The following is a 19,502-nucleotide window of genomic DNA, read 5'->3' on the forward strand; positions in this document are numbered from 1 at the left end:
CATGACAAAACAACAAAGAAATTTCATATGATTGGTAAAGAGAAACTCACCGTTGGTGGCCGTGTCGGATCAGCAGCTCGATGGATCAAGCCTGGGCGGCTTCTCCGAACTAGACAGCTATGGTAGGGCGGGATGTACTTGGCAGGGGTGTCACCGGGGAAGTGGATTAGTGCGGAGATTGAAAACGTGACGGAAAGCCGAACTATCGTCATCGAGAAGGTTCGAGCAAAGAGTGTTCCCCTTGGAAACAAGGACGCTTAGGCGGTCTGGCTATGCCGGCGGGACATCTAATGTCTGCAGCACTCACGGTCTAAACTGTGCGATTAGCTCACACCCAAAACCACCCAACCCGAACAAAGGGAACAAAAGGGTCGTTTTCACTGGTAAAGAGAAACTCAATCTGCCGATAAAACAGGGAGGGCTAGGAATCAGGAACACCAGGAAGCATAATTTTGCTCTGCTAGGAAAAAGGATTTGGCAAATACATGCTAAGCCAAACACAATATGCAACACTATGTACAGAACCAAATACATGACGGATGAATCGATCCTGGGAAGAATTCCAACACCACCAGCTGCAGCCAGCCATCCCTGCGTGGAAAAACCTAACAAAAACTGCTCTTTTTTTACAAGAAAACTATGCAATGCAGATCGGAGATGGAAAATCAAAAACAATAAAGGACAGTTGGATACCCATGCATGCACGTCTTCCAGCATTGGGAAACCTAGGCAACAATTTGGTAAGTACATTAATGATACCACATTCATTTAATTGGAACACCGAATTGTTAGATTATAGTTTCCCGACACACATAAGTAGTGCAATCTTCATATTCCAAACCCTTCTTCACCCGACAAACCAATTTGGCCTCATGCCAACAAGGGGAAGTACACTGTCAAGAGTGGCTATGAGATACTTCTACAACAACAGATCTCTTCAGCCAACCAACTTCCACCGAGCAGTACAAATAACATAGAAAAAAGGTACAAAACCTTATGGAAAGCGAACTGCCCCCAAAAAATCAGACTTTTCCTCTGGAAAATCAACCATGCTGGATTGCCAACGTTTGAAGCTCTGCACCATAGGCACAAGTCAACACCAAAATGTGTCCTATTTGTAATCTACAACAGGAAACAGTCCAACATTGTCTATTCGAATTCCCCATGGCCAAAGCGACATGGGAACTTTGGTGCCGACATGCCAATAGTAATGCAACCCGACATAATACATACAACGACATCGTCCGACCGCCACATCCATTGCCCACTCTCATCTGCCAACAGATACAACACAGCGGCACAACAACACATAAGCAGCAACATATGGGAACAACATCATCAGCTGCGAGACAACCACCATCCAACTTTGAAGAATTTCTGAAAATGCAGGAATACAAGGAAGAGTTTACATTGTGTTGTTACATACTATCGAATATTTGGCTAGCGAGAAATGCCAAGGTGTATAATAACATCGTCCAGACCCCGCAGCAAACTTTCCATATATCTTTACTGTTGATCCAAGAATACCATGGGGACACAAGACACAATATATTCACACAGCCTGCCACAGGACAACGGCAAGGGAGGACAACAACAACTAGATGGATAAAATGGGAGGTCCCACAAACTCAATGGCTAAAAGTCAATACAGATGGAGCAAGCAAGATGGACGTGAGCGGTACACTGGAGGCGGCAGTAGCAGGATGGATATGCAGAGATGAACAAGGTTCGGTCATCATGGAAATGACTGCACCTATTGGCAAGACCACGGCGATAGTAACGGAGACCTGGGCTATGCTGCTAGCGGCCAGGATGGCAACAACAAAAGAATGGAACAACGGACACTTTGAAACAGATACGACAACGCTGTTGACTCTAATCAAGAAGAAACAGTCAGATGCTCCATAGATCATTCAAAACATGCTGCGAGAAATACGACAACATTTGCAACAAATAAGAAGGTATGTGATAACACACACATACATGGAGACTAACCAGGCGGCAGATGGACTTGCAGATTTCGCAGCAAAAAAACAATTACAACACAGGATTGGCAACACCAACAATAATTCGACACACATATGAGATCACACCAGCCTTGAATTCCTTAATGTAATTCTAATGAATGACTTAATGGATACTCGATACCCAAGAGAAATTTTGGTTTAATAAATAAAGAAACTTCCTCTTTTCGAAAAAAAAAAAAAAAACTACAACTCTAAGAAGATAATTTTGTTTTATTTATGAAAAATATCCGAAGTTCGCATTCAAAAAAACAAAAAAAGTTCGAATCCAATAGCATGGATTATTTTTGTATTCACATTTTTTTTGATGAACTTTATTCACATTTTTACCCTTATAGGATACTAAATATTTCATGAATAAAGGTGTTTTACTTTCACTTTGATGTGTGTTATCGACTCACTCTGATATTATAAACGAAGCAATTCAAGAAAATGAATAAGTGCCAAAAGGAGAACATGGAACTGAGTTCCGTTTTCATTTCTTATTCTCTGTTAGCAATGTTCATTCACGTTACAAATGCCGACCACAATATATATAGACTTCTCAAAATTGAAGTCGGTATGGAAGATTCATGAAATTGCCTATGTGGCGGAATACAAAAGGTAGCTAACAGTAGTGTTTATCTTTAAGATAAACTTGATAGGATTTATCCTAATTTTGACGGCTTTCTTAATCGTGAAGTGTATCCGGTGATTACTGGGGACGGTGGGCCACTAAAGTGTGACGTGTTCACACAACACTCCCTTTGGACCACTGTTTTGAAATGTTGTCTTGTTAAAATCTTGTCAGAAAAAATTGTGATGCAAAAAAATGGTCGAAGAAAAAAGAGTACAACATCGGTAGTTTTAATGTGATGATGGTAGTCACGCATTTTCTCCCGTCGTCCGAACTGTGTCAAGAAAACCATTTAGGAAAAACCTGAACTTGGAGTGAGATTGATCATCGCCATGACTTCCGTCAGAATTGCATCAGGAAAAACCACTTGGGACAAAAACCTGAGTGCCAGGAAATACTTCCTCCGACAAATATGCGTTAGGAAAACCACTTGGGACAAAACCTACACGCCTGCGTCAGGAAAACCACTTGGGACAAAACCTGAGCGCCTAAAATTCAAAATAATGTCGACGTTGATGCAAATGTTGCCTCATTAAAAACCTCGTCTGGAAAACCACGTGGGACAAAACCAGACCAAAGGAAAAGAGTACAACGGACGTCGCCCAATAACAGTGTTGCATACGCATATGCTGCCTCATTAAAACCTTCACAAGGAAAACCCATTGGGACAAAACCTTAGCGAAGGAAAAAGAGTACAACGCGTTTAAGTCCAGCCTTTGATTCTACGAGTTTACTCCCCCTGAAGCATGACTTCTTAGAGCGATTGGTGGTGCAAATATTATATAGCCTTCAGAAAACTGCTTTACCATTTGTAATTTATGGAGGAATGACTGCAGGTCTTGCGTCGAGTGCACCACTAGCAATGTACACCTCGCATTTAAATCCTCCACCATTGCACCACAAATTCAATTTTCCGCTTCAGGCATAACAATGAAAGGCATTTTGTAAACTCATAAATACCGTAGAATCAATTTCAGCCTCTAAAAGGTAACCTGCAAAACAAAAGTTAGAACATAACAAGATAATGCATGCATTATATTCGTATATGGTACTTCTGGACCATAAAGTATTATTTTTACGTACGTATCAGATAGATCGATCACTTCCCACTTTTGGGAATCACATAGTATAATGTTAACTTTAGTGGCATAATAAGTATTACCAGTATCAAAAATTTGATATTCTAGTATGTGCTGGCATATTCTCGAACTTCTGGCCGAGAGATATTTCAATTTCAACGAGATCTCATAGTTTAGTTCAAGCGTGGATTTTAGCGCTACTAAGGGCTCTTTAAGAAACCAAAAATGATATCATCATTTCATCCGGATTTTAACCTTATACCAAGAACATAAAATACACAAAGGATTGTTCATAAATTTCTCCTCTTCAAGTTGGTGATTATGACTTGATTTCAAGCCTGACATAGTTCATAGAGTCATGTGGCTGCCTGAGTCAGAAAACTCGAGTCCTTTAGGGATCCAAGGAATCACCAATCATAAGTCGTATCAAGATGCAATCTGAGTCCTTCAGGTACTACCACGCTAAAAGTGCACCAAATTTAGGAGAATACTTTTACTTTTTACAAAACCAATCTCGGGTTCAGCAGGAAAACCCTCAAATCGTACTTAAAACGATTATATTACTCTCTCTGCGCTTTATCTCAAACACCAACCTGTAACATTCAGGCCTCACAATTTTACGGTGTGAGTCGGATCCGATCTTTTGCGCGTTTTGGAGATATACCATCCTATGTCTTAGTTTGAGGAAATAGATTATATGCCTACCAATCACAGTGTCGATGTTCCTCTGCAGAGGGGTACACGACCACTATTGTAAATAGTAATCGATAATCATATAGATCCCACACAGTCCTATAATGCATGCATACTCAACAAAATTTTCACAGACTGGTACCAGCGCCACTTCAGGGGCTTTATCATCTCCTCATCTTCAATAAGGAGTTTCAAATTTAGAGAATGTGGATCATATTCTGATAGTCTCCACGAGCACTATCTGTAGTCTCTCTTCAAGAGCACTACATATTATAAGAGTGATCGGAATCTATTTTCCGAGGCATATATGAGGTTGTCACCCTTGCCTTAAGCGTGTCTTAACACACGACTTGGTCACTGCGAGATGCATGATTTACCTGTTGTGACAACTTCTTGTGTCTGCATTCTCAAGCAAGTGACGAACAATAATTTCCCAGAGCTACTGCAGTTATTTGTTTTAATCATAAGTAATCTCCAACACCTCAATTACGTCCAATATCTTGGTGTGAGAAAACAAATGACATGTTTCACGCCCATTCTAGTGGCAGCCAATTTTCCTTTGATCAGGATAAATCTTAATCAGATAACCTATCTGATTGTCGACATCTCTTACTGCAACCTTTAGGTGATGCCTGTCATATCCATGACTTCAAAGGGAAAACCTTAAATTTGTTGACATAATACGTGTCATCTTTAGACGGCAGTCTTTCTCCCCCTGGTTATGGAAGGAGAACCTTTTTAGATTATCAACATAATTCGCACCATCCTCTTCTGGTGACTTTTCTCCCCCTGATTAAGGTGGAAGAACCTTAAAGGTTATCAACCTTGGTCACACCAACTTCTGGTGGCGGGTTGTCATGCCAACTTCTGGTGGCACCTTAGTTTTCCTAATCATGGTGGAAATATTACTGTCTCTTTTCTGGAAACTTCTGGTTCCATAATTGCCTGATTTTCAAAGGCAATTCTGCTCATGATAGTTTTTGGGTTTTAATTGAACGACACAAAAAGTACCCAAAAATAGCTGCAGGATCGACAAGAGATGAGACATTCACGTTGTTCCTTTTTAACGGCTAACTTCCTCCCCTAACGGCGGGAATACAGTCTCATCTTCAAATAAGACATTACCACTGTAGGGTTTTAAATGTCTTATGAACAAAAACCGACATATATAGTTCGGTGACGCCATGGACCAAACACGTAAATTTGAAATGTAAGGTTGCTTCCCAATCCAGTATTGATGGTAGATAGTTGGTCGAGAAATAAACTAAAGATGCTTAAACAAAGAACTCAACTACACCATGTTGAGTACGCACATGTGCTACATAGTTCTCGACATAATACCAACTGAAGGCGAAGCATCAAAAGCCTGTAAATTTACCATTAAAATAAATGGACTTAATTGGAAAGTCCAAAAATGGATACGCAACCAAAAGATTTGCACAAACAGTTTGGAAAATTACGTGTTCATATAGAGATACAATCCAACAGATGTATCTATCAATACCACAAAGTATTGAAACTTGTCCATAGTGTAGGGTGAATAGGCCCTACAGATGCCACCTTAAATCCTCCGCAGGAATGTTGGTGATTCAACGAGTTACCGTAATGCTTATGTTAATGCCACTTAAATAGTCAAATGTCTCAGGGAACAAACACAATTTACATCCTTATCTACTGGCAGAAGCTTCCGGTTCTGTAAAGGATGTCTATGAGCATTTTGTATTGTCTACTCATCTTGGTAGAACTTTGATGTCCATACCGACCATGCCTGAGCATGAAAAATTAAGGTCATCAAACTTCTGGCTAATGACAGGTCATCAAACTTCTGGCTGATGACAGTGTGAGATTCTACTAATAGAATTTTCATATGGCACACCCCATAAAAGAGACCATGAAAAATGCTCATTTTTTGTTTCAAGGTGGTAATCCCAAATATTTTCAAGATTCAACGGATTCTTCAGGAATCCAGAATAATACAAGGCGTTAAATAATAATACTAGCCTTTGTACCACCTGAATGATACACGCTTTTCCGAAATCTTTTATCATATTAATCGAACCCGAAATGGTATTTGGCATTTCTCAAAACCTCTACACGGGTTATAAAATGGTCCGAAAAATATGTGTTTGTTGTTCGCCTAAATTTGAGACAAGTATCTCTATCGCCCATATCTATATTGGATTGATTACTTCTGGAACCATATCCTTTAGTACAGATAAACGAGAGAAAAATAGTAGAGTCATCAACAAAAACATTTGGTAACTATAGGCTACTTCGGGAACCAAAAATTTTATGGTTTGTTCCTGGAACTCATAGACTATTTCTGGAGCCTAATATGGATTACTACAGGAAACCACAAATTAGATGTTGGACTGCTTTTGGAGTTGGCAATATCTCATGGATTGCTTCCGGAATCCATTACTTACAAAAATAAGCAAAGAAAATAAATAAAACTTAAAACAAAGGATAAACATCAAAACACATATGGTACTAATACAATATCAACAAATCTCCAACTTTGTCACCTTCAGGGGCAACGAAATATTAATTTCCAAGTGTGTACATGGATACAGTCTTTGTGGCAAAAATTGCCTCAATATCAGTTATAGATCACTTCAGGGAACCGGCTAGCATCTTATAACGCGTCACTACTGGGAGGGACCGGCTAGCGGAGCACACTTTTGCATCCATACTATGCAACAATATTCCAGCTTCTGGTGGAATTATTTCAAAATTTCTGGAGATTATTAGAACAAGACAAATTGAATTTTACGCTATCCGTCATAAATGCACAATTTCTTGCTTTACCGGTATTAAAAACCATTAGTACCACAATAAAATGATAAAGAAAATTCTATATTTTCTGAATCATGATCTTACCTTTGCCTACCCGTTAGCCGACATACTTGCCCACACGTAATAGTGCATACTTATGATTCAAATAAGTCGCACCCTTTAAAATTTGCAGTTTACCACCCATGAAAGTTAACAATTTGCTTTGATCAATATCACTCGCTATCCTGATCATTTGAAAACAACTAAGTCAGTATCAAACTACCCATATATTAAACTAATGAAACAAAACTTAAATGACAAAGTGAGATATGTCTTGGCCGTGATTGGCAGCTTGATTAATTTCTCCAGCAACAAGTTCGGAGTTCCTCTTTAATTAGTAATGAGTCGATCGCCAGTACAGAGCAGAGCTATAAGCTATTCGTGCTGATAACGTGATGTGTGTTATCGACTCACTCTGATATTATAAACGAAGCAATTCAAGAAAATGAATAAGTGTGTGAACACGTAAATCACGAAGGCATCTATATGTTCACAAACAATGTTTGCATTTTATACACATGCTCGCACTGATGAGATGATTGTATTGATTTCTTGGCTCAAAACTTTCGAGTTTATCATTGCCTCGTCTAATATCATCACCAGAGGCGTTCACATAGAGGAAGATAAAGAAAACGAAGTGTAAAAGTAATACTCGTGGAGTATGAAATGGATGTAAAGTGCTGAAATGTAAATAAGACTGGAATTTACGTGGTTCAACACTAAGGCCTACATCCACGGGGTTGTCGTTTTCACTATGCATTTGATGATTACAGAGGTAGTCGAATGACTTTGGAGTTTACATAGGTCTGCGAATTTTAAAAGGTAAACTTACACTAACAATTCTTCTCTCTCCACTTCCCTCTAAACCTCTCTCTCTTTTTCGATCCTCTCTCTCTTGGTGGAGAGGGGATATTTATAGGGTTAGAATGTGGGACCCGTTTCTGAGAGCCGTTGGAACCTTATCTTCTTATGCTTTGTGTCCATCACGCTGAGGTCTTTGTTCATTGCTTGATCACGCAGAGTCATCCTCGTTCGTTCCACGGGTTGATCGACACGTACACTGCTCAGAGTGTTTAATGCGGGTAGTTGAGACGCATGCTCGTGTCAGACAAGTGTCTTCTGCCCCCTGTCACGTCCATGTCATTCAACCTTCTCTTCACCGTTGATCTTGGCTTCTTTTGGGGATGAGATAAAGCAACTCTTCGGGAGTTATTTGTTGCTCCGCAGTACACCGTGCTTTTGGTACATCCTTTAACTTCTGCCCTTGGATTTGTTTGGGTGAAGATCTGACGTCGACGGGATGGGCTTCTTGGCTGTGGGCGTGTGTCATCATGTTTTGATGACTTGGTCCGCATGCTCTCCACGTGTCTTCTCACATACACGTGTTTGATGATGAAATATGTACACACAATTTGCCCATTTTCTTCGGACTTGAGTGTTTAGTGGGAGCATTGAAGAAAACAGACGTTACATATTCCTCCATTAACTTCCTTCTCTTTCTTTCGAGTATATAAAGGAGAGGAGAAAAAATTAATTTCATTTTCCTTGAAAATTAATTTCATTCTCCCTGTCAGACTTCATCATTTGTTCTTCAACCATTAAATTCTCTCTGCCCTAGCATTAATCACGCTCGTTTCTTCTTTGTTTCTGGTTTGTTCTCTCATTTGTCTTCTTTTGGGATTTTGTTTGTGGTGGTAAGGTTTATTTTCTTCGTTTCTGTTGTTTTAAATTTTGTGTTGATTGTGTTGATTGTAAATTTCCTGCTACTGTTGTACCTTGTTTGTGATGAAGAACATCTTTCGATGCATGTATGCTAGTTTGCCCCTGTTCTTCTTCTCAAGTCGAGGAGGCCAGTGTTTCAATTGTATTGATTGATTTTTTTTTATTTTTTTTTAGGGTTTCTGGGTTATGCTGAGATGAACTGTTAATTTTGTGGTTTTTTGATCTTTGGTGATGCCCTCGTGTTTGCTTCTAACTTGTTTTTTGTACCTCCTCGCAGCCATGTCTGACCGTCCGCGGCTTCCTTATCAAACTCCGCCTTCCAGTCTGCCGAGATCCCCTCCGCGTAGAGAGTCTGATACATCTCCACATGGGGGAGATCTCTCTAAATTATCGCAGATGGATCCCCGCGGTAATAGAGTTTCGTCTTCTTCTGGGACGAAGGCTTCACCTCATAGGAAGGGGGATCCATCGAAGGGCCCTTCCGGGTCTCGATACGCTGTCAGCCATGCTCCTTCTCGTCCTCGTGATGACTCCAGGTGTACGCAGACACCTCCTCGCGGTGACACCTTCGATATTCCCCCTCTTCGTTCTATAGTGCCCGTACAGAACCCTCTGCCGCCTCCTCCAGTACTTTCTTTCAAAGGGAAGAACTCCAAAGGTGCTGTACCGAGAGCTGAATTATCTAAAAATCCTCCTTTCAAAAGAAAAGCTTCCGAAGCTTTTGTTGGCTCGTCCGATCCCGCGGAAGAAGAGGAGGATGTCCCGGTGATACGCAGCGTTTCGGTTATCAAGAAGAAAGTCACGTTTAAGCACATTGACCTTGAAGTTTTCAAGGAAAATCATGAGCTCCAAGACTTCGAGGTTCGTTTCTATGCCCCTGAGGATGATATTACTTACGAGCTCATCTCGAAGTATCAGTTTGATGAGTTCCATCTGTTGACTACGGTTGGAGCCTTCGAGGCGGGTCTTATGCTGCCGTTGTATAAGTCTGGTGATTCCTTTTATTATGATGTGCTGGCTGGTCGCAAAGGCTCTTCCACCAATACTCATAGTCGTTCCGTGTCGCAATTATCGGGGAACTATCTCCGTGCACTGAGGGAATGTTATCTGCGGAGTAAGGGGGAGACGACGATGACATGTTACGTTCCAAATCCCGCTGAGAGGGAGTGGTATACTCCTGAAAACTTCAACAGCTCCTTTGGGGATTATGTCAATAGTAGGAACCGTAAACCGTGGAGTGTTAGTCTTCGTAACCTCGCTTCTCCTCGGAGCGAAATTCGTCTCTTAAGTGAGGTGAGCGATGCCAAACTGAAATACGTTCCAGGCACCGAGGGGCGGCTCAGCGGAAACTTTTTCCTGCTCGTGAAAGGATCAAGCGTGACCATGATTATGAGTGGCATTCCACTGTTATTGAAATTGCTGGTCCTTGGGCGTATGGTTGGATTCCCGGTCCGCGCGGTTGGCGTCCTTCTGAGAGTAGCAGGCCTCGTGAATCTCCTCATGCTCGTTATGGAGATCTCTGTCCCTGGCGTTTAAATTTCTAGGGCATGAACTTTCCTTATGCTCTCGACGTTGTTGATGGAGACGAGGAAGAGGGTTCTGGTGCTATACTTCCACCGAAGAGTGCCGCTACTACCAAGGTATGGTTATTGCAGATTCTGGCCGCGCCCCTCCTTTTTTGAAAATCAAACTTTGTGTATGAGGAAATAACTCTTTTTGTGGAACGTGTATTGGTTTGCAGGTGTCGAAAAATAAAAAGATTAGGCCCAAGCAGTCTTCTACCATTGTGACGGGTGAGGCTGAGGTTCATGAAGAAGTTACAAGTCCTGTGAACGAAGAGTTTGCCGAGGATGAGGAAATATCTGATGGGGAATAACGCACTGATACTTCCCCTCCTGATGTCGAGGAAGAGGTTGGTGCGGGTTGTGATGGTGTTGATGGGGGAAATAATACCGCGGTGGTCGAGGGAATTGTTACCGCGGAAATGTTTACTCCTGCTGGTGATAACCCTGGTGGTCCGGAATTTATCGGAGGGGGTGAGGCTGCGGAAACTCTCCCCTCCATTTCTCAAGAGTTCTCCTTTGACAGGATATATTCCGCAAGGGAAATCTTTGATGATGCCCTCGGTTTTCCCGAAGACTTTTCTTTGCTTTCCCCCAATGATGATTGGGATGTGCTCGGGGATTTTGGTAAGGAAAATGTTGTTGTTCAGAATGAGGGCGCGGATGATCACATTGCGCGTGGTGATGCCGAGACTTGTGTTGATGGGGAAATGACATCAAAGGGGAAGTCTGTGGTTGACTCACCTTCCGAGGATTTCCCTCACTCGCTGATGTTTGAGGGTGAGGATTCCATAATGGATTGGCTCAAGAAAAAGAGTCTGTTGTTTGTTCCCCATCCTGCCCCGGTGGTTGCTGGCGAGAAATATTCTGATGCTTATACTCGTCGGATGATGGAACTATCTTCCGAGGCGCGTGTTGCCGAGATGTGGGGGAAAAGCTTGAGTGTTCCAGAGGCTACCCTCGTAGCGAACCCTCCATCTTCTGTTGCTGAAATGATGGCCATAGCCGATGGGTACCAATATGGTTTTCCCCAGCAGCGTGTCTTGGAGGTAAGTCCTCGTACATATCTCTTCGTGACACTCGAATCCTTCGGTGTAATAATGTTTGCCGTTTGATGTGTAGATGATGAGGAGTGAGCATTGTAACCATGTGCTGTATCAATTCTTTAAAGCGAAATCTTTGAAGATGGAGGCTAAGCTTCGTCACAGGGAAAAGGCATTATCTGCGGCTGAGGTGGAGATAGAAGAACTGAAGAATAGCCTTAAAGAGAAAGAAAGGCTGGGTGAAGCGGAGGCTGGTCTTCGTTCAGAGCTTGCCACCGTTCGCGCTGAGTTAGAGCAAACTCGCGGAAAAGTTTCATCTTTCACAGGTTTAGTTCTTCTCCATCTTTTATCCCTCGTAATTCCTTTCTACTACTTTGTTGTTCTGTCTGAGTCTCCCACCAATGTTGTTTAGGTCGACCAATGTGGTATCCTGCAGACTCTCTATGTGTATAGGTCACTCCCACATATGTTTTGCATTGTATCATACACTGTCACTGCTTGACCCCATGTGGATCCTCTGTACTCCAACAGAACCAGTCACAAGTCTCCAGCTGGAACTAGAAGACCATAGTAAAACTGGTAGTAATAGTTAATCAAAAACTCTTTACATACCGCCCCCACAGACGACTTTAAAACAACCCCTCACAATTTTTTCTCTGGTAGGGCCCAAAAATAACCCCTTGCTAATCACCCCAAGGGCTTATGTGAGGATTTTTTTTAAAATTGTCTGGTTCCATGGTATGTGTAGAACCATTCATAGTTTTTTTAACAAAGAAGAAATTTATCGAGTTTTCCCTCCTTTTTCACTCTTTGTTGTTTTTGCAATTTGTTTTTGTTTATCTTTTTCATTATTTACAAAATGAAAATATTGTCTTGGAACTGTCAAGGTATAGGAAACCCACATATTAGAGATTATCTTAGTTTTTGTTTAACCAATAATGATCCGGATATTTTTTTCTTATGTGAAACCAAAGCTCGGGCCAATTATATGAGACTCTATCTTTCTAGAACTAAATATCCTAATTATTGGGTTGATCCTTCTTTAGGCTTATCTGGTGGTATCGCTTTAGCTTGGAAACAAGGAGTTGATGTAGAAATTATGCACACTACTTCTGTCACTATTCATGCCATCATTCATACTCATGATAACAACCAAGATTTTTTGATTACTTTTATGTATGGTGCTCACAATGTTATAGATAATCAGAATCAGTGGCAGTATCTTATTGATATGCATACTTCTGTTAATCTTCCTTGGGTGTTAATAGGGGATTTGAATTTTACAATGCATGATTCAGACATTCATACTCATGGTACTTCTCATCATCATCATACTAGACACATTATAAATGTTGTTCAACAAATTGGTCTTATTGATTTAGGTTATTCGGGTGCTGACATAACTTGGTCTAATCATCGTTCTGGTGATGACCATGTTTCTGTTAGGTTAGATAGAGCTTTAGTGCACAAACTTTGGATAGATAATTATACTCATGCTCATCTTCAACACTTAATCCCTATTTCCTCAAATCATAGTCCCATTTAGCTGCATACTATACCTAGTTCTAGTAAACATTCTCCTTTTAAACTATACAAGTGCTGGTTTCAACTGGATTCTTGTACTAACACTATCAATCAAAGCTGGAAACAACAATTTTTGGGATCACCTTCTTATCAGTTCTCTAGTAAGTTAAAATTCACCAAGTCTCAACTGCAACTATGGAAGAGATATCATTTTGGCAACATTGAAGCTAATCTGCACAATATTCAGACTCATTTTCAACAATGTTACGAAAAAAACTTACCTCCATCTCATCTTACAGTCAGGCAGTAAGTAACTCTTTACAACAATGGCTTTCTATCCAGAAAGAATTTTTTATGCAACAGGTAAGTGACAAGTTTCTAGAAGCTGACCGATGTACGGCTTATTTTCGCTCTTTAGCTAATTTTAATAAGAGAAGATCTCATATTGCTGTTATTCAAGGCCCTTTGGGTATTTCGTATGACAAAAGAAATGATATTGAGGATATTTTTCATAAACACTTTATGGATATGTCTAATACTTCTAACCCCCAGCCTAGTCAGGATATTTTGCAGCTTTTTCCGCCATTTGTTTCTGCAGATCATAATGATTCTCTTATTCAGATTCCGGATGCTCAAGAAATTAAGGATGTAGTTTTTCAGATCAGGCCTTGGGCATCTCCAGGAAATAATGGATTCCAAGCAGCTTTTTATCAGCAATGTCGGGATATTATTGGCACTGAGGTAATTTCCATGGTTAGACACTTTTTTACTCACAAATATATGCTCAAAGCCATAAATCATACTTATCAAGTGTTGATCCCCAAAATTCAGTATCCTCAAACACCAACAGATTATCGATCGATTAGCCTTTGTAATGTTAGTTGTAAAATAATTTCAAAAAATTTAGCTAACCGTTTGAAACCTCTTCTCTCTGATCTTATTTCACCTACTCAAACTGCTTTTGTTTTTGGTCATCACATCCATGACAATATCATTATTGCTCATGAAATTCTGCATAGTATGAAGCTTAAGAAAGTTAATAAAGCTCTTGTAGGTTTGGAATTAGACATGTCGAAGGCTTTTGATAGGGTAGAACGGTCTTTTCTGTTTCTATTTTTCGACAATTGAGTTTTCACAACGACTGGATTACTATGTATTTTTCTGCTTTATATTTCAATTATGATCAATGGCAGTCCTAGTTCTTCCTTTTACCGTACTCGTGGCCTTCGTCAGGGAGACCCATTGTCTCCGTATTTATTTTTGTTTGTCATGGAAGCCTTTTCAAGACTTTTACAACATAATGTTGATTTAGGCCATCTTCAGGGAATAAAAATTAACCATCATTGTCCGGATATCAATCATCTGTTTTTTTGCAGATGATTGTTTATTATTCTTTAAAGCTACTTCTTCTCAAATGGTGCATCTTCAACATTTACTTCAAATTTCTGGTCAAGCTACGGGTCAGGTTATCAATATGCATAAGTCAACCATTTTTTTTGGTAAGCATACTTCTAATAATCACAAGTCTAATATTTCTGGTATACTTAACATGAAAATTATGGGTCTTGGAGAAAAATATTTGGGAATACCTCTTTTATTACATAGATCAAGATATCGGAATTGTCAAGGCATTATTGATAACATGAATAACAGGTTACAAGGTTGGCAGAGTAAAATTACTAATCAAGCAGGAAAAACCACTTAGGTAAATGTTGTTCTCAATACAATGGGAATGTATCAAATGCAAGTATTTAAGTTGCCCGAAATGACTATCCAACAGATGGATAAGATTCAGCGAAGCTACTGGTGGAACAATTTCAACAACAATCATACTCCGCAGTTCATTTCCTGGGACAAGTTGCATCTGCCAAAAAGACTTGGTGCTTTAGGCCTTAAAAACCTCGCCAATTATAATTTAGCTTTTTTGGCGAAATTGGCTTGGCATTTGCTGCACAATCAAGAGGCCCTTTGGGCAAAGGTTCTAAAAGGAAACCATTTTCCTCATAATGATCTCAGACTTTTTCCTCCACCGGCACACACTAACTCAAGTTGGATATGGCAAAGCATTGGTCTTGGTATTCAGATTATTTTTCAGTGTGCTAAATGGCAGGTTGGTAAAGGTAACCACATCAACATCTGGACAGCCAATTGGATTCCATTTTTGGAATCCTCAATTTAGAAATGGGATGATTTGAATACTCATGATTATCAATGGGTTTCGGAACTCATCGACACAGACTCTGGTCAGTGAAATATTTTACTTCTTAGAAAGCTTTTCTCTCCGGCCCAGGTGAATTCCATCCTAACTATCCCTATTCAATTAGAAGAAGAAGATAAATTAGTGTGGCCTTTTACTTCAACTGGTATTTTTACCACAGCTTCAACATATAAAATGCTTTGTGAAAAAGACATGAGTTCTGATATGACAATGGGTTTGTCTGCTAGTTTTTGGTTAACTTTCTGGAAGATAAAAATGCCATACAAGTATCCAAATTTCATGTGGAAAGTTATCCATAATGTTGTTCCTATCAAAGCTAGGATTTTTAAACACATGAATGCTGCTGATCAACACTGTGTGCTTTGCAATTTGAATCAAGTTGAAGATTTGGATCACATGTTGCTTCACTGTCCTTTTTCTCAAATAGTTTGACAGACATTTTTCCCTATTCACTTTTCTTCTATTATGCAGCACTCTACAATCCTCTCTTGGATTCACAGCTGGCAAGACAAGGAAACTGATTTCTCTATTCTAAAGACTCAAAATTATGTTCACTTAGCAGCCTGCATTATGCACTTTATTTGGAAACATAGATGTAGGGCTATCTTTAGTCTTATAACACCCAACCATAACTTTGTCATTCATCGAGTAAGATCCTATATTGCATATCATCATTTAGGTCATACATCTGATAATCATCATCTTTCCCCTAGAAATAATATCAATTTGAATCTTGCCTGGAAACCGCCTCCTTTATAATTTCCGAAGATTAACATTGATGCTTTCTTTAATTGTACTTCCTTATTAGCTGGTATTGGAATTATAACAAGAACTTCTACAGGTAACAGGAGCATATGTTATGGAAAGGGGATAGTAAGAAGAGCCATAAATGTTCAACAAGCTGAAGCCTAGGCAATGTTGGAGTCTATGCAAATGGCGTCAGCAAATGAGTGGACTCATGTTATCTTTGAAACAGATAATCTTAGTAAATGTAGGGTTCTACAACAACAATCTACTCCTTCTCATTAGCAAAGTATGCCTCTTCTTAAAAAATGTAATATTAATTGAGAAATTCTCGAAACGTCCACTATAAGGAAACGACAAATAAAATGGCGTCATCAGGTCCTCAAGGGCACCGGGTCTTTTTTGTCGTTTTCCGTAAATTGTAACCGCATCTTCTCTTGTTTGTTTCTTTCTTTCTTTCTTTTTCTTTCTTCCATCAGTGGACAAAGAAAATGGGCCATACACTCTAAAGAAGAAAACTAAAAAGATGGGCCCCACGATTCACGCCGTTCAATTTTAATTAGTTTTCTCCTTTTCACTTTTTTTGTTTTTCTAAAATGATTTTGTTCAAGTTCCTAGGTTTTTGTTCCCTCGCCCACAGACCTTTACCCTTAAAAATCGGGCAGCTCGACTTCTACACCTTCAGTTTATACACGTGTGTACCTATTTCCCATACCACACCAGCGCCTATTTATCTCTACGTGGCTCACATATAACAAAAGTAATCCTTTGAACACGTTAAATCGACGTGCAAACAGTGTCCATTAAAATATTATTATTTTTTTTTTGGAATTAAAGAGAGGTGTCCCTCTGCTAATGCTTTAATTACAAAGATGTACCTCTATGAAACAAAATTAGAAATGTATCCCTTTTAGAGGATTTTCCGTCCAAATGGTGTTAACCCGCCGTCTGATCACTCGGGTCAAACCAAATATCATCAAAAAATATAGTGAATTACCAATTTGTCCCCAAAAATAAAGGAATTTCGTAAATAACCTCGGGTTAATCTGAAATCTTGTTGTCGTTGCATCTCGAGAATGATCTAACAGATATTAGATCACACACGTGCACACATGTCTAGGGTATGGTATATTAGAAACCAAAACCCTAAAATTCTCGAGAGGGTTTTCATTTTCCGCCGCTGTATTCTCTCGGACCCATTTTTCTTCCCTCTCTTCTTCTCTTCAAGACCCATTTTTCTTCCCTCTCTTCTTCTCGTCAAGATTTGTTGATGAATAACTGATTATCTGTACTCCACTGAAGTAAGAAGTTCTATCAAGATGAGTGGTGATGAAAGTGATTCTGATTCGAGCAAAATGAGGTAAGAAGTTTCTGCTGGATTAAGAGCCGTCAGGGTATTTGTTAATCTCTCGAAAATATTCTGCTGCTGCTACTTTTTAAGTTTTGCTTGAATAACTTATTTATTCAAAGTGTAGTTTTAGGGTTTTTATGTTTGTTGAACTGTTTCTGTAGTTTTAGGGTTTATGATTTTTTTGATTGTCTAACAGTTGCTGCAGTGTTAGTGTTGGGGTAAGATCGATCTACACATGAATTTTATTTTTGAAAACCTAATTTTGAAATTAGGGGATTTTTCAGAAACCCTAATTTTGAAATTTGGGGTTTTTTAAATTTCTCTATGTATGACTGTTGTTGAATGGTAAATGTTGCATATGCTTTATGAAAAATCCCTATGAGAATGGTTATTGAACTGTTTGTATGGTTTTGTTTGTGGTATGTGCAGAAGATTTCTTAGGTACCCTAGAAGGAGCTTAAGGGTTGAACTATTCAGCACCAATAGATGGACTGTTTATAATGATGTGGATATGAAGTTTGGTGGTCTTGATTGGTTGATTGAACTTATTACATGGGAGATGCAAATCAGAGAAACAAAGATGATTAAGTTTTGGTTTTCTCCAGATAATGTGCCAGAACTAATTACAAATGATAATGAGTACTTTAACATGTGGAAGGATAATGGTGTTCAACACTTTCTTTTGGATCAGTTATATATATAAGTAGTTACATTATATTACTTCTTGTTTAACGCTTTCATTACATTTGTAGATTCTTTTGTAATTGCTTACACAGGTCAGCCATCTTCAACTTAGCAGATCTTTCCTTGGATTTGGCAGCAAGGAAAACAGCATCACAGACCCACTGGAAGTCTTGACATTGGATGTTGTTGCATTGCAGGTAACATAAATGGTGGTTGTGTTTATTTCTACATACTTTTAGCATGTATTTTCCACTGCATTTCTTCTTACAAGGTTGATTTTGGAGTAGACAGGCATTGAACTGGTGGTTTATGTCACCACAAGCAAAGAAACACTTATTGGCAGGAAGCTGAACATCCAAAGCTTTAACAACATATATTGCATCTACAAACTATTCAAAATAGTTGCAGATGGATCAGTTGAAGAACTTCTCACTAGGATGCTCAGGAGTTTGAGACAACAACATTCTCCTAACACCATTACAAGGTACATTCTTGCACCTAGAGTAGATCCATGGACACTGAATTGGTGGATTATTATCTATTTCACACATTGAACATACATTGTTAGAACTGCTACTACTAGATACCTCCACCATGCTACTCATATTGAACTTTTGCATAATTCCATCCATTGTAGATGATTGTTTAGATTTTTATGGGATTTTTATCTGCTGCAGATAAATGGATGGTGGTTTTATAGCAGACAAAACATAATATGACCGTTCAAAGGTCATGTTTGGGATGAACGGTCATATTTGGATGACTTTGATGATGTGTACAACTTGCCACGTCATGGTAATCTGCCAGGTGGAAGTTGCAAAGATGACATGGACATGTTGCCACTTGTACAAGATGCCACGTAGGCTAGTGCAGTTAACTACCTAGAGTTAGATGTCAAGGGCAGGTTTGTCTATTTTTGGGTGTAAATACATGTGACGTGTGCAACGTTTTTTTTTATTTGAAAAATTTGGATGGAAAATCTTGTAAGAGGAACATATTTGTAATTCTGTTTAAAGGAGGAACATATTTGTAATTAAAATTATGGAGAGGTACATATAGTCAAAAAACCCTTTTTTTTCTGTACAAGCAAAATTTAGTTCAAAAAGAAACTATTATTAAGTATTTTTTTTTTACGATTATACCTTAATAGATAATAATTATTCTTGCTGTCAAGTGATATAGGCGCAGGAACCACTCCTTACCTAACATTTTTCCTTCTTTTTTCCTCTCTCTCCTAAGAAAAAAAAAAGAAAAAAAACTCTAGAACTTCTTCTTCTTGCTCAGATTTAGTCCCTTTGGGCTAGATCTGAGCAAGGATTTTCTATTTTTTTATGAATAAAAGTAGTGTAATTTGTAGTTTTAGGTTTTGTTTTTGTTGTTTATGGTGTCTATGGACACATTTCTTCG

At 39.2% G+C, this 19,502-nt stretch overlaps 1 long non-coding RNA gene across 1 annotated transcript; it reads left to right on the top strand.

Annotated features, from left to right (window-relative positions):
- Positions 1–17,267: 17,267 nt before the first annotated feature.
- On the top strand, positions 17,268–19,109 carry LOC113302559. The gene is made up of 4 exons (XR_003336943.1): positions 17,268–17,420; positions 17,841–18,292; positions 18,387–18,579; positions 18,773–19,109. It is a non-coding gene; the product is annotated as an uncharacterized LOC113302559 (long non-coding RNA).
- Positions 19,110–19,502: the final 393 nt, after the last annotated feature.

Source organism: Papaver somniferum, chromosome 8 (genome assembly GCF_003573695.1).
Source record: "Papaver somniferum cultivar HN1 chromosome 8, ASM357369v1, whole genome shotgun sequence".
In the NCBI taxonomy this organism is placed as follows: Eukaryota; Viridiplantae; Streptophyta; class Magnoliopsida; order Ranunculales; family Papaveraceae; genus Papaver; species Papaver somniferum.